At 44.2% G+C, this 14,146-nt stretch overlaps 1 protein-coding gene across 1 annotated transcript in view; it reads left to right on the forward strand.

Annotated features, from left to right (window-relative positions):
* The window catches only part of RASAL2 (RAS protein activator like 2), a 168,135-nt gene continuing 153,989 nt past the window's right edge, over nt 1-14,146 (forward strand). The window contains exon 1 of the mRNA XM_017737426.1: nt 1-12. The gene's annotated coding sequence lies outside the window, so the exon portion shown is untranslated. The remainder of the gene's footprint in view (nt 13-14,146) is intronic.

Consider the following 14,146-nt stretch of genomic DNA (forward strand, 5'->3'; position numbering starts at 1 on the left):
TCCGCGTCTACGGTGAGGGGCGCCGGGGCGGGGAGCGGCGGAAAACTTCCCGGCCCCAACTTCTTTCTCCCTTTCTTTTTCTCCCTGCGGCCGAAGCTCCCAATTCCCCGCGGCTCCTTGCCTCCCCCCTCCCCGCCCCGTTCCCGGAGCCCCGGGCTCACCCCGCGCCACGCCTTCCCTCTCCCGAGGTGCAGGATGCTCCGGTGTTGGGATCCGCGTCCGAAGCTTTTGTGTGCCCGCAGTCCCAGGATGTGCGCCCGGGATGCGGGTGCCGGCAGGGCTGAGCGCTCGCGGATCTAATTAGTATTAATGAGCTACTAAAGGCCTGGGAGGTGCTGATACGGTGGGTCCCTGGCCCCAGACTTACTGGTCTGTGTTAGATTGGCACCTTTATAATTTATGAAAAGGATGTTAAAATCTACAGGACGCGGGGTTGTTTCCCCTTCTTTGTCAAACTCTCCCTGGTATGTAACCTTTTAAAATTAGCTTGATTTATGTGGCCGGGGCTCTGGTTTGTTTAGGCTCCCAGCTGAAGTGCAGTCGGATTTAATCTCTCGATCAGCACCTAAATAGTGGAAATTCTGTTTTATCTTTTCCTTGTCTCTGCCTCTTGTTTGTCTTGGTAATCTGATGATAATTACTCCCACGTTTCAGAGTGAAGAGCGCTGCAGGCATTATTTTGTTTTCCCTCCTGTAACAAATTTGATGGTCCAGCCTTGAAAAGGCACCAGTTGTGGTGTGTGCACATGTTACCTTTGTCTGATACTGTTATTGTTGCCCCGTCCCTGGAAGTGTCCAAGGCCAGGTTGGACAGGGCTTGGAGCAACCTGGGCTAGTGGAAGGCCTCCCTGCCCATGGCAGAGAGGTTGGAACAAAACTGTCTTAAGGTCCCTTCCAACCCAAACCATTCCATGTTTCTATGACTATGCAAACCCTTTAAAAACACTTTTTTTATCGGTACTTTTTAACATCTCTTACACTGGTGATTGTCCCTTCTGTCTTCCTCCCCGGTCCTGAATCCCAAGGGGATTCTCCAGGTTCTTCCTGAGCTGTAAAACTAGAAGCAAATGCTCTCTGTTACTGGTGTCATTGATCTGTTACTTGGTTGTGTTATTCCTGAAACACAGCGATGACATGAGTAAGTTATCTGCAAGAACTCTGCTGCATTTCTTGGCTGATGGCAGGTAATTATTGTGAGTGCCACCAGCCTGAGCCTCCACACATATCAAATGAGGAAGATCAGGCTGCAGGTTTTCTGGAGAGCATGGTCTGTTCAAAGACCTTTGTGTTTATTTTGGAAGCTTGAAAAGCTGGTGCAGTGGGATGAGGTTGTCTGTCTGCTTTCTGTCTGGTGCATCAATGAGCAAAGTTATACTTAGCACAATTAATTGTAATAGAAGTTTGGGATTTTTAGTAGTTTCCACTGTGTTTAGCTTGCTGCTTCTTGCCTAGCTTCCTTTTGTTAATCCCAGCCTAAAGCTGAGACTATAAATGCTGCCTTATGCAAAAACATCTCTCTGCTGTTGTCAAGAAGAGCTCCTTCAGATTGTTTGTTGAGAATACTTTCTAAAGGTAAAATGAGAATGTACTTAAGAAGAGGATGTCTGGCACCAGCCTATCTGATCGTTACCCAAGGCTGTATCTCCCATGAGTGGAAGCAGGAAAGTGGGTTCAAAAATATACACAGTGAGGTTGTTGATAAAGTCATATGTTGTGATGTGCTTGTAGTTTGACACTAACGTGTAGATAAATGGGAAAAAATTCCCTGTGACAGGGCCCAGCTAGCTCACAGGCTATAAAAATCAGCATACACTTCAAGCACGTAAAAATACATCTCGTAGCCCAAGGACAATAACTAATTATTACTAGTCTGTGTTTAAAAACAACTCGTTATCCCTCTCCCTCATAAAGAATCTGATGTGGTAGTGTCTTCTCTCCTTCCCTGAGAAATTGCAGTCGGATTAGCTAGTATTTGTTTGTTTCCTCCTGCTTATTAGCCTTTTTCTTTCTTGCATGAGCACATCTGGAGAAGTTTGCGGACAATGAATCAAGCTGAAACTGTGCCATGTTTGTGCACAGCTAAATATGGGTTACAAACCTCTGAGTGACAAGTGTTATTCATAGGATTAAAAGTAAAGCCTTGCACAGTTGTTTGAGGAACCACAGCAGCATAGCGAAAGAAAACAGGAGCAGAAAGCTTAGCCTTATTGTCTGTATTGTCTGATAAACAATGAGAACACTAACACTAATTATTTCACCATGAATGGCTGGGGGAGGGAAGGAATATCGAACACATGAAAAGTGGAGAAGCATTTTCTGGCATGGCAAGAAATACAGCTTTTGATGTCACTGCATTTCTTTTCCACGTGTGTCTGCGAACGTGAACCGCTGTGTGGGGGAGTTGTTCCAGATGAAAGGTGACTGTCTGAAAAGTGCCCCTAGTAGTGGAAACATGTATTTTAAAGGAAAAGAGCTCAGCAGCCACTTAAAGACAGACAGCTGTTTATTTCTGTGCATCTCTGCTTGGTGTTGGTGTGCCATCCACTTTGTCCAAAGGGGTAATTACTGCCACGAGGGGAGCTGGTCTGGTTGCAGAGCCTGTAAAACTTCATCTGTTAGCACAGAGAAAAGAATTTAGCAGTAAAGTCCCATCCTTGCTGGTCTCTGCGGCTTGCCAGCAGTATGACAGTGATGCGAATACAGTAGGACTTTACAATGTCTGGGATGTGATTTCAGTGTGACACTGAGGTCTTGTCTGACTTCACTACGAGATCTGTAAATCACAGTCTGGCTATTTTTGCATTTCCTGCCTTAGCTGCACTAGTTCCAAGGGTGGCTGTTTCATTCTGTGTTCTGGAGGTTCAGCGGATTCTGCTGAAGGGAATTAGCCAGGACATTATCATGGAAATACAGTTTCCTCACCCAAGGACAGAGTTTGAAATAGAATTAGTTTCCTCTAACCTGATGTTTGAATAGTGGACAGGAGCAGCAGATTTGCTTGTCAGAATGATAGGTCTAATTGCTCGTGAAACACAAATCATGTGAGTGCTGTTAGATGATGTTTCCAAGAACTGGTTTTGACACACAACTAATGTTTCTGTAAAATATGTATCGACATGTGTTCTGGGTGACGGCTTCCATTCAGACTCCTGGCATGTGTGCAAGGGATAGGAGAGGGGAGGTGTCTTGCCTGGATTAATGCTATGATTTTTTTTTTTTTTTCTCTGTAAAGCTGATAACTGACTTTCGAAAGCATCCACCCATGTTTCAAGGTCTTTTTCTCTGCTCTTTGAAACAGGTTTTGTGAGGAGGAGGCAGGGCAATAACTGAATAGACAGCATTTTCAGTGCTAACTGTGAAAACAGAGCAATTACATTGCCTGGTGTGGCTGACTGAACATCCATGGATTTTGCAGGAATGAATTCTAAAGCCAGCATCACAGCATTGGTGTTAAATGTTGCATGTGATGGGGGCAGAATCGGTTTTTGCCTGATGTACAGTCTGTGTCTAAACAGGTTGCAAACTTCTGTGACGGGGTTGTCAGATTCATTGATAATGTGCCTGCTCTAAGCTCACTGCAAATGCTCCTGTGCTAAAATTGCAAAAGAAGAGTTGCTGAGATATGTAAAAAATAGCACAGGGAAGAGTCTGTTCTTGAATGCTCATCCTGCAAACAGACATCGTTGCTCTGGGGCCTTATCTGGACTGGGAAATGTCTTTCTCTTTTAGCAGCAGTGCTAAAAGACGATGGTAGTTGTACAAACTCGCGTGCAGATAGGATGTGGACTCTTTCATCACCTCGGCCTCTAATCCTGAGGGCTGTCTGGAGGCATTCCTCACTGCTGCAATGACCCTGCTCGCCCCCCTTTCTCCTGGCAGAAGGAGAAGGCTCTTCAAGCACAGGCTAGAAGGGCTCCGTGCCTTTCCATGGATATCGATCTGCAGACAGAGCTGCACTGGCTCCGACTCCAGAAAAAGCCCTAGACCCTGTGCAAACAGACAGAAACATCTCTTGGCTGCCTCAAACCTGAGTTCCAGGCTTTGAAGTATTGGCCTTCAGAAAATACCAGGCTCGAGCTCAGGACTGAAGCCACGGTAATGTACGTAATGTCACGCAGAGATTAAAAAATAGCTGTGGCTTGGGCACTGAGCAGAAGCATCTCCTAATCATGTGAAATTCAGTTCAAAAGCCCCATTTCTGTGAGTTATCCATCCCAGCAGTTCATTATCTGCCTTGCTCAACTCTTTTGTATCAATGATCTCAACTCTGTTCTGAGGGATTTCTGGTTCTTTACAGCCTGCCTCGCTATGACTTTGCAAGTAGTTTTATATCTACCTTTTCTTTTTATATTCTTGTTTTATTCCACTGTTTGCAGTCATAGCTGAAAATGCAAAGATTATCCATTTCCAAACCATCTTGCTCTGGATGAGTACCAACAGGCTTTGGGAACGAGCAGCATCTTGCTGTCAGCAGATCCCTTCCTTCCAGCCCTGCTCGTACTGCTGGCCGGCTTTTTCCAAGCTGTGCACGCTGGGATGGGGACTGTGAGCCGCGACCCTCCCTGCCCAGGGTCCCGCCTGCCCCCCGGCCTCCACCCGAGCCCGAGGAGGTCCCACCAGGTGGCGGCATCTTCATTGCGGTGCTGCAGGACCTGCCGAGGATGCCCGAAACACGCGGGGGGATCCCGTCCTCTCCGCTCCCAAGCCTTACCGCTCATCTCCACCAGCTCGCTTACAAAGTACTCCGCAGGCCGTCTGACAAGGGGGAGGTGGGAGCGGTGTCGTTAATATAAAAACCAAAAAAAGCCTCGCAGCCAGGCAGTCTGATAGGTGAGGTGGCTGTTACCGAGGGTCTTCTCCTCCTCGAGACGCGTGCAGATAGCTGGGCTGGGGGTTGTGTACTGCTGCCTTTCTGAGTGTGTATGGAGCTGCAGTTCCGTGCAGGAGAGCATTTGCTCTGAGGAAAGACTTAGTGGGAGATAAGGGGAAGGTGTGGCTGAGACCCTTGGAAAGCTGAAAGGCAGCTGGAGAGCTGCACGGTGCCTTGTGCAGCCAGTCTTGTGTTGGAAAGGAGGGAAGGTCACTGTTCACGAGCGTTTCTGCCCCTTCTGATCAAGAGGTTTATTTTTAACTTGCCCAGAAAGCTGGTGCAAAAGCAGGCTTGGAAGATAAACCTTGTTGGGCCGGGAAATGTCATTTCCTGAGTATTTGGACAATGCCTGTTGTGGTGATATTTGACCTTATTGTAGCCTTCAGGTACGGAATGAGGGACAGACACTGAATACCATTTGTTAGTTTTGTTGAGCTGATAAGTAACAATGATTTTTAGTTGGAGCTCCATTGAAAAAGGCAGAGTTTAATCAAAACCAAGGTTTTAAGTGACTGCATTTGCTAGAGATGAAAAACAGTCGAGTGTGTTGTGGGCAGAGATGCTGCTTTCCCGTGTCAGCCAGCAGCAGGGAATATCGAAAGATGAGTGAAAGGGCTCTAACAGGTGATCTGCTCATGCCTGCTCTATGACAGCTCCTCCAATAGCCCCTTTTCGGCTCCGGAGAATTCTTCCAAGCCTGCAGGGGGTGAATTACGGATCCTCTGTGCTCATTTTCCTGTGCATTGGCAGAGGTGACTTGGAGTGGAGCTGAGGGCTGGGCACAGCCTGTTTTCTCCTTGGTTGCTTTACTCCAAAATCTTACTGCAGAATCAGCCCTTTGACATTAAAACTGTTTGCCTTTCCTCTTTTTAAAGAACACTGATAGGAATTTATGCATAAATGAAGGTTTAATTTTTTTTTTTTAGGAGTTTTTAGCTGGACTCCTTCAGCTGGCTGTGTTGTTGCAAATGTTGCCTAGGTTACTAATTTATTAAGTCACTTAAATATTTGGAGGCATCAACAATACTAGAGTATGCAGGGGAAAATGAGGATGACATTATTTTGAAACACTGGTTTCCTGACTCCTGTATTTCAGTCACACAATTTATCTCTGGCTGAACGTTTTCATGTGGTGCTGTTTCCTATTTTTAAACAATAGGGGAAAAAAAAGGGAAGATAAGAAGAGCATAACTGTGCCCTGTTGACTTAGTATGAGATCACGGATTCCTTTTAACTGATATTTATAGATTTTTATAAAAAATAGCTCAGACTTCAGTGTTTTCTGACATATATGCCTCTTTAGCCTCAGGGTCAGAAGTTAAGCTGTCATCTGAATTCTTTCGAAATCCTCTCTGAAGACACATAGTAATCTTGGAAATACAAATTGTATCTGCAAGGAAAGTAACCAAGTGAAAAGAAATATTGCTGCATTTTGGTTTGTAAAATTCTCACAAAGCCCTTTGTGTGTTTTGACACCATCGTATCTCAGAAAGCCTTTATAAAAGTGATCAGGAGGCAACAGCATTTGTTAATTCTCCTTAATAGGGTTTCAAAAGGTCACAAAACTGTAGAAAGGCTCTTCTCCAAAAGTCGGGATTATTTTTAATTGTAAAGCAAATTGGAGCAGTGCAAGTAATGAGCTCTTGGAGGTGGAGGGGTCTTTGCACTTAAGTAAATGTAAAACCAAGTCCTAGATTTAGATCCTTTATTATCTAAAGGGATTTTTTTTTTTTTTTTCCGACTGGGAATACCCCATTAGAAATTAGCTCTTACACTGCAAGCACTGGCAGGCACTTAGTTAAACACATTAATTCTGCAAACTGTGGGAAAAGGACACCCATTTCAGCAGATGTGCGATGCGCCTGGTGTAGATTTGCATAAGAATGCATATGCTTCTCTGTGAGTTTCTGGCTTGATTAAAACTTGCCAGCACCTTTTCTCTTCCTCTAGCGCTGTGTCTGCATTCTTGGATATTAATGGTTTAATTGAAAATACCCCGTTTTGTTCTGTCTTAAGCTAATTCGTTGTATTTACACAGTACTGCGCTGTAGATGCGCTTGGTGCCGTATAGACAGAGGCTGCTTTGCTTGTCTTTTGGAATTTGTAGCCAGGATCAGAGAATAAAGGATACAGCAAACATGAAAAATGGCAAATGTGTTTGAAAGTGGATGGAGGATTACACGGTGGAGTATCAGGAGCTGGGAGGGGATTGTGTGCATTCAGTCCTGGCTTCCAAGGAGGTGCGGGAATGGAAATTGGTACTGTGGTGAGAAGAAGTGTTGAGGAATCTGTGACTAAAAATGATCTCAGACTTAATCCCTCCCAGTGTTAGGCTTTCACAGTAACAGTCCAAGAGATGCAGCAGAACCTCTTCACCTCGGTCCTGTTCTCAATCTGGATGGCACGGAAATTCCTGCAGGTAGACCGTAGATATGGTAGCGTTCAGTCAGAAAACTTTCTTAACTCTGCTGGCAGGGAATTGAAGCAGGGTACTGGGAGGCAGGACATGGAAAAAGAGGAGGATTACTTGGATTTTGACGTGAAATTTCCAACAAGGAGACAAAACTTTCCAGGAATAAGCATTTTGTGTCCATTGTATCCATGTGTAACAAATATTGGATGCCCACTGCCACCTTCTAGGGCTGCAGAAGGAGCTGTTTTGTGACAGGACTGTTTTTAGGGCCTTCTTGGCATGAAGGAGTCAAAGACAATTTAGTGATATTCCAGACAAGGCTTAATGCTCAAGGAATGCAGGTCTGGAGCCGTGCTGCCCCGGGTCTCCTGCTGGCAATGGCTTTGTGGAAGCCTGGTAGCCAGCAGAGCGCTTTGGGGTTGGCCAGCACCTGAGGGAGCATCATATCTTGCCAGCTAAGTTAGCATTGCCTGCATGCAGCCCCTCTAGCTTTGTCCTTTCATCAGCTGCAAGGTGTTCTGTGCTGTGGGAGTGAGAAGGAAAGGGAGGAAACGCTCTTAAAGCAGCGGCGTCTGTGGGACAGGTACCAGATGGCAGTGGGCCAAACTGCACCACCAGCAGCTTCCTGCTCTCCTGAGAGAGCACTGGTGTTCCCCAGCTCTGGAATAGCAGTCTTTAGGGCTAGGCTGAGTAGCTTGGAAAGCCTGGAAATTTATGACACATTGGCTTTTTGGGAGATCCCTCACGGAAGAACTTGAAGTTACGGCATGGAATATAACAACATAACTACACTTCTCTTCTTGGGATACACACCATCCTTTGCCAGGAAGGGCTTTGAGGAAATGCAGGTGGGTTTGGCACTTCTGGGGGATTTCTACACCATGTTTGATACTTGCATGACAGAGTTAAAGGCCTGCTTGCTTTCTTCAGGATCTCATTACTTGAGTCAGTGGATTGGCTTGAGATAAGTGGAGGTAATTCACACTCTCATTTAGCTGACTCTTTAGTGCACTGATACTGGCCTCAACAAGATAGGGGACAGATGCTGCACTACTCAGCACAGCGTGTGCTGTGAGGGTTCCAGGAAAATCTGTGCAAACCAGCAGTGGCTGGGAGGGCTGAATGCAGTCCTTGAATCTCACTTAGAAATTAAATGATCGCTTTGCTTCAGTTTTCTGTTCCATTTTGTCCTGACAAATGGTGACTGCTTTATTAACAATTCCATCAGGGTTAAAGGAGGAAGGATCAGTTTCACTTACTTGCACCATTCATTGCCTTGCTGTGTGAGTGCATCCAAAGCATTAACGGTTTTATTTGAGAGGGCTGCTCTGAGCTGAGAAGGTGAGGAAATGAGGCACAAATAGGTCAGATAACTTGTTCAAGGACATACAAGAAACTTGGCAACAGAAGCCAGATCTCCTGAGACGCCTACAGTGCTTTGCTTGCATGCCTTGGGTTGCACTGCTTTGTGTTTGGGGTGCCTCTAAGCCTGCTGTTTTACTTGGATGCTATGTAACTATTAATAATCTTCTCAAATAGCCTATTAGCTGTCAGATCTGTAGGTCAGCAGGGCAAGATGCTCTCAGAGCAGGGGGACTTTTATTCAGGTGATGACATCTGCTTTCTCCTTCTATTCCTTCTTTTTTTTTTTTTTTTTACTCCCCAAAAAGCCAAAGGTAAAGTTTTGTTGACCTTCAAGATGGAATAAACTTGTCTCGTTACAGTGATAGCAGGCTGGACCACTGGTATGAAGATGTTTGGATAGCCAGCTTAGCTCATTAGCTTTTCTTCATTTTTGAGCAGGGCTGGGTGGTGCCTAAATCATTAATTTTGGGTAGGTAACTCTTCACTGCTGACTGGGGGAGGAAAATAGAGCACAGATCAAAACTGGAAAACCAAAGAACAGTGATTAAACTGCTTGGAGCTCCAACATCCTTCCCGTGGCGTATGAGACCCGGTGCCAGCGTGTAACACAACTTTGGCTGGCTTTGCCGACGCTTGACTGATCCATCGTGGTTTTCCATGCTAGCTAGGGATTTTATCTTAGGAGTACAGTGCACTGCAGGCAAGAAGAGGAGACAAAAAGCTTCCTGAAAAGATGCTTTTTTACATTATGAGGTTATACCTCAGGCTGCACAGACAAGCTGCTGCCTTCCCTGCGTTTCCTACTTGCTTAAATATACTGGAACACGTACATCATGCACCCAAAGCACAATGTGCTCACACTTGCTAGGAAATCATTAGACTTCCTCATCAAATAATACTGAGTATTTCCTATTTTGAGGTATGCTTCTGTAATTATTTTCCATCTTTTTTTTTTTGTTCAGGATGGTGGGTAGTTGATAGGTATCCTGGGAAGTAAGAAGTCAGGAAAGAAACCAACACTCTTCTAAACCCGGCTTGAGAAGATTTATCTTCTAAATGGCATTGGCTTATGGGGTCCCTTTCTCTCTTGCTCTCTGGCAGCACTTGCTGAGGATGTCAGTGAGGTGTGGGGTGATTGATTACCCTGTTGAATGGATTTCATGGGGTCCTTCCTTAACTCCTTCCATTAGCTAAGGCCTTGCTCACTAAAGTTTTCAAATAGCCTCAACTCCCTAGAGATAATGAGTTTTATATCCCATATAGTGAAGTAGCAGAAAAAGTTTTATGGTCTTGCCATAAATATTTATGTCAGTTTTCTTTCACATACCCTTGGCAGGGGACTCCTCTGCTTAAAGAAGCTCCTGTAGTTGTTCATGTCAAATTCTGTAAGTACTGTCAGAGCAGTGTGAACCAAGGCCATTTCTAACTCAACTCTCCTCATTTTGATTCCAGTGGTTGCTAATTTCTTAATTTATAGCCATTAAATCATTATAACCATTAAATCAAATTAGGAAGAAAGCCTCTTTTATTTTGTTGTCAGCCTAGACAAGCTTTACAGACGGAAGTTAAGCATTTTCCGCTCTAATTTCTTTTTTTTTTTTTTTTTTTTTTGGACTTACTATTAGGGAAGTCAGGAATGTGAAGTAAATGGCCTCTGTTTGCAGAAATGATGAATGTGTAGGATAAAAGGAGGGACGATAAGAAGGAAACAAATATTTTTTTTATTCCAGACCAGTACTGGAAATGGGGAATTTGCATGTTGTAAAAGTAAAAATATGTCTGAAACTTTGCTGGAAAAAAAATTTGAGAGGAATGCAGTAATAATAGTTAAAAACCTAAGTGGTATGAAAGGGCATTAATCTTTCCAATTCTGGAACAACTTGCTTTCTGCTATTTTATTTTGTCAGAATACGTTGCTTTTTCTGTGTTAAAAACCAGAGAAGGGTGAAAATACAAAACTGTCTGAAAATGCAGTATGGCTGTCAATGATAAATATATGTTGAAATATATGAAATATATGTTTGCTGTAAGAGCAGCGTTCACCTGAATCACCATGTCTCAAATTTTTCTGGATCCCCAGTTCATCGGGGTGTTTTGCTAATTCTCTCAAATTGTACATTTTTGGTAATTTGGGTTTAATGGCTCTCTTGGCACCTTTAACCTGCTGCTTATACATAATGGTGATACAATACTGGTCATGTGTAATTATTACATATGTGAGCCAGTAATCAACCGTGAATTATACATAAGCAACTAGAAGGAGGCTTTCTCTTTAGTCCTATATTTTGACTTACACATTTTGTTAAAAACAGAGTATAATCCTGTCTATATGAAGAATTTGAAGTGCAGCAGCTGTTAGTATCAAGAGGCAGTGGCCCAAATCTCTTCTCAGAATGTGCTGGAGACCAGACAGCCTGGGACACAGCAAGTGCTCTGGTAGGGGTTAAGGTAGTTTCCCCTATGAGCAGGTAGGTGTTCCTATAAATAAGTGCCAAGAATTAAATCAAGCTGCTGCTTCTGTGCTGAGAAGCTACTTGCTCTGATTACAGGTTATATTAGCTTTGATGTTTCACTAGTTCTGGGGAAAAAAAGGGCTGAGTGGACTGCTGGGCCCTAGTTTTCTGTGTGTTCAGGCTGCTGACCTTTTCCAGCCATCTCTGCGGGATGACCACAGGTATCTGCTGGCCAGGCCATGAGATCCCTTGGCTGACATATCCATCCCATTGTAAAACATCACCACCACATCTGTTTGCAGATCAGTCTCTACCTGGATGGCACTAAAAAAGCTTTGGGATGAATCTCAAATGAAAGCTGTGGTGACAGAGGGGTGTTGGGAGGTTGATCCCCAACAACATAAATCTTTGCTGTCAAGACTGCTATTGTTGTTGATGGAGTTCAGAAGGGTTATCACGAGTTCAGTCTAAAAAGCATGCAATTAAGTTTAAAACTTAGAGTAGCTTTGCAGGAGACTTACAAAGGAAAAGCTGTAGTGTATCACCTGGGGTGTACTTAATCTGTTTCATCAGTTTACCAGTTGAGATGTTCTAGCTGTACTTTTGATTTCCATTTATAATAACCACTCAATTCTATAGCTGACACAGTATCCCTCCCTGCTTTGTTACCAGACTTTATTGATGTGGCTTCTTTGTGACCTACTTTCACCGTTTTAAGGTTGCTTTTTTCATTCTCTTCCAAAAGGAAGTGCCTTCCATGGGAGATGTTGGAGGCTCACTAGCCAGTTTTTAATACTGGTAGATGAAAACTTGGACCAGCCCGAGTGCCCTTCTGCTTACACCCAGGGTAGATGTCATGACTGACCCCTGGGTGCTTTCCTTACTAAGTTCTGTTGCTAACCATTTTGGGACCCTGGAGGTGGGTATTGTGGAGAATGAGAGAAGGAAATGCCTGTATTTTCTTGGAAGTCTCATTACTCATGATGGAACTGGCTAGCCCTGTGACTCCTGAGGGCATTGAGTTGGCCTCTTGTCCTTGCAGTATGTCATGTGCTTATTACTAAAGCACTTGCACAGCTGGAGGAAGCAACATCCCAGTTCTTATTCCTTTTTCTCATGCCGGGGTGTTGTTCTTCATTTGTGTTGTTCCTTGTGGCTTTCTCTGCTGGTGATCCAGTTTGAGGCTGAGCTGTTATCTCTCTTCAATTAGTGGTGCCTTTGCTTTTTATCTGGGACAGGAGGTGTGTGTTTACTTCTTTGTGGGGACACTTAAAAACAGTTAGTGTGATGCAGATGTGCAGTTTTCAGCAGATACATAACATTTAGCTAAGTCTTATGGGGGGATTAATGCCTCATTGGGAAAAAATAATTCACTCGTGTAATTTCACAAAGTGGATGTAGCATTTGTAATCATCATCTCGTAAAACTGGCTGCTTTTCCCCCTGCTCCATTTCACTTGGGTGTCAAGTTGGTATAAACGCTGGTTACCCAAAAGAAAAATCTACTCCAGTCCTTTTTCTGGAACCTTGGTGGCTTTCTGGTTTCCAGCAAAAAGTAGCCAGATTTGTGTGTGTGTGTGCCTCTGTTATAAAATGAGCATGCTATTAATTTTAACTGCACAGTTTCTGCTTGGAACAGCAATTCAAACTGTGAGGGAAATTGGTTTTGTGTGTGTTGATGTCGAAGGAATTTCAACAAAGGTGCCATTCACCTCCCGTTAGGGTCTGGAGTTGGACTTGTCCTTGTTCCTCTGGGGTTGGGTGCACAGTGCCCTTAACCCTCTTAGGAAAACCTTTACCAGAAGGAGGACAGAGAACTGGAACTACAAGAGATGCTCAGCGGTGCTGCAGGTAGCAAGGTGTTGGAGGAGAAACTTGTAGCCCACTGTTGTAAGTCACAGTGCTCACTGCCTCCCCTGTCGCCTTGCGTCTAACCGGCTGTGGGCTTGTGTGCTGGGATAAACATGAGGTGGAGTTAGGCTTGTGAATGGAGTGCTGGAAGAGTCTGGGGGCTAAAAATACAGCTGAAAGTAGCTGCAGTGGAGTCATTTGCCTCAAAAGGCAACTTCTGGCGGTGGGCTGAGCATTACCAGGGCTCTGAGGTTAAAGGAGCTGTGTGTGATTGGGGAGAAAATGCAGAATTCAGCAGGCGTGGGGATGCCAGCTGCAGCGAGGTGCCAAGCTGAGTGACCCAGTGGTTTTCTGGGTACACCAGCTATTTCTCCATGTTTCCTGCCAGCAGGATGCTGGGTGAAAGCGGGGTGGTGCTGTTTTTGTTGGAAGCAAGCTTGGTACAAGAGGCCATGCTAGTCCAGAGGCATTGCATGTGAAAGCTGTTAGTGGTTTGCAGCTTTTTAGGATGTTCTTTTTGTCTGGTTGAAATATCCAGCAAAGCCAGTGAAACTTCAACACCCATGAGGGATAGCTACTGAGTTTCATACCTTGTTTTTTTTTTAAATCTTTCCCTTCATCAGCATACAGGAAACAATGAATGCAAATCTATTCCCCAGCACGTGCAGATATGCATTTGTTGCTTGGAAGCTGAGCTGGGCAGGAGCTCTGAATTATCAGCATCTGATTCCAGAGCTTTGACAATCTGCAATCTCCTTAATATTCTGATGAGCCACCGTGGGTATTATTCCTCTGTGGTTTTTTTCACTTTTTTATTCTTGAAGCTCATATTGCAATCTGAATGCTGTTGGTTTAGGATTAAAAGAGATGTTGGCTGGCTCTATGCTTTGCACAATTTTCCTGTGACAGCAGAAAGAGGGAGAGTGGATAGTATGATTCTCTTTCCTCCACAGTAGTACAAATGAAGCCTGAATTAGAAACAGCTTTTAAAATTGAAGTGTTATCTGCTGTTCATAATTGTGTCTCTAATATTATGAGTACCAAGGCACATGTATTATTCATGCAAGGAAGAAATCCTCAGAAAGTTTTCTTGGGGAATCACAGTGCTTCCAAGGAAAAACTTTCTGTCTCTATAGACACTTAGCAACTCTGCTCTGGATTCTCTGGCAAGAGTATTATTCCAGTTACAGCTTAT

Source organism: Corvus brachyrhynchos, unplaced genomic scaffold (genome assembly GCF_000691975.1).
Source record: "Corvus brachyrhynchos isolate BGI_N302 unplaced genomic scaffold, ASM69197v1 scaffold466, whole genome shotgun sequence".
Classification (NCBI taxonomy): Eukaryota; Metazoa; Chordata; class Aves; order Passeriformes; family Corvidae; genus Corvus; species Corvus brachyrhynchos.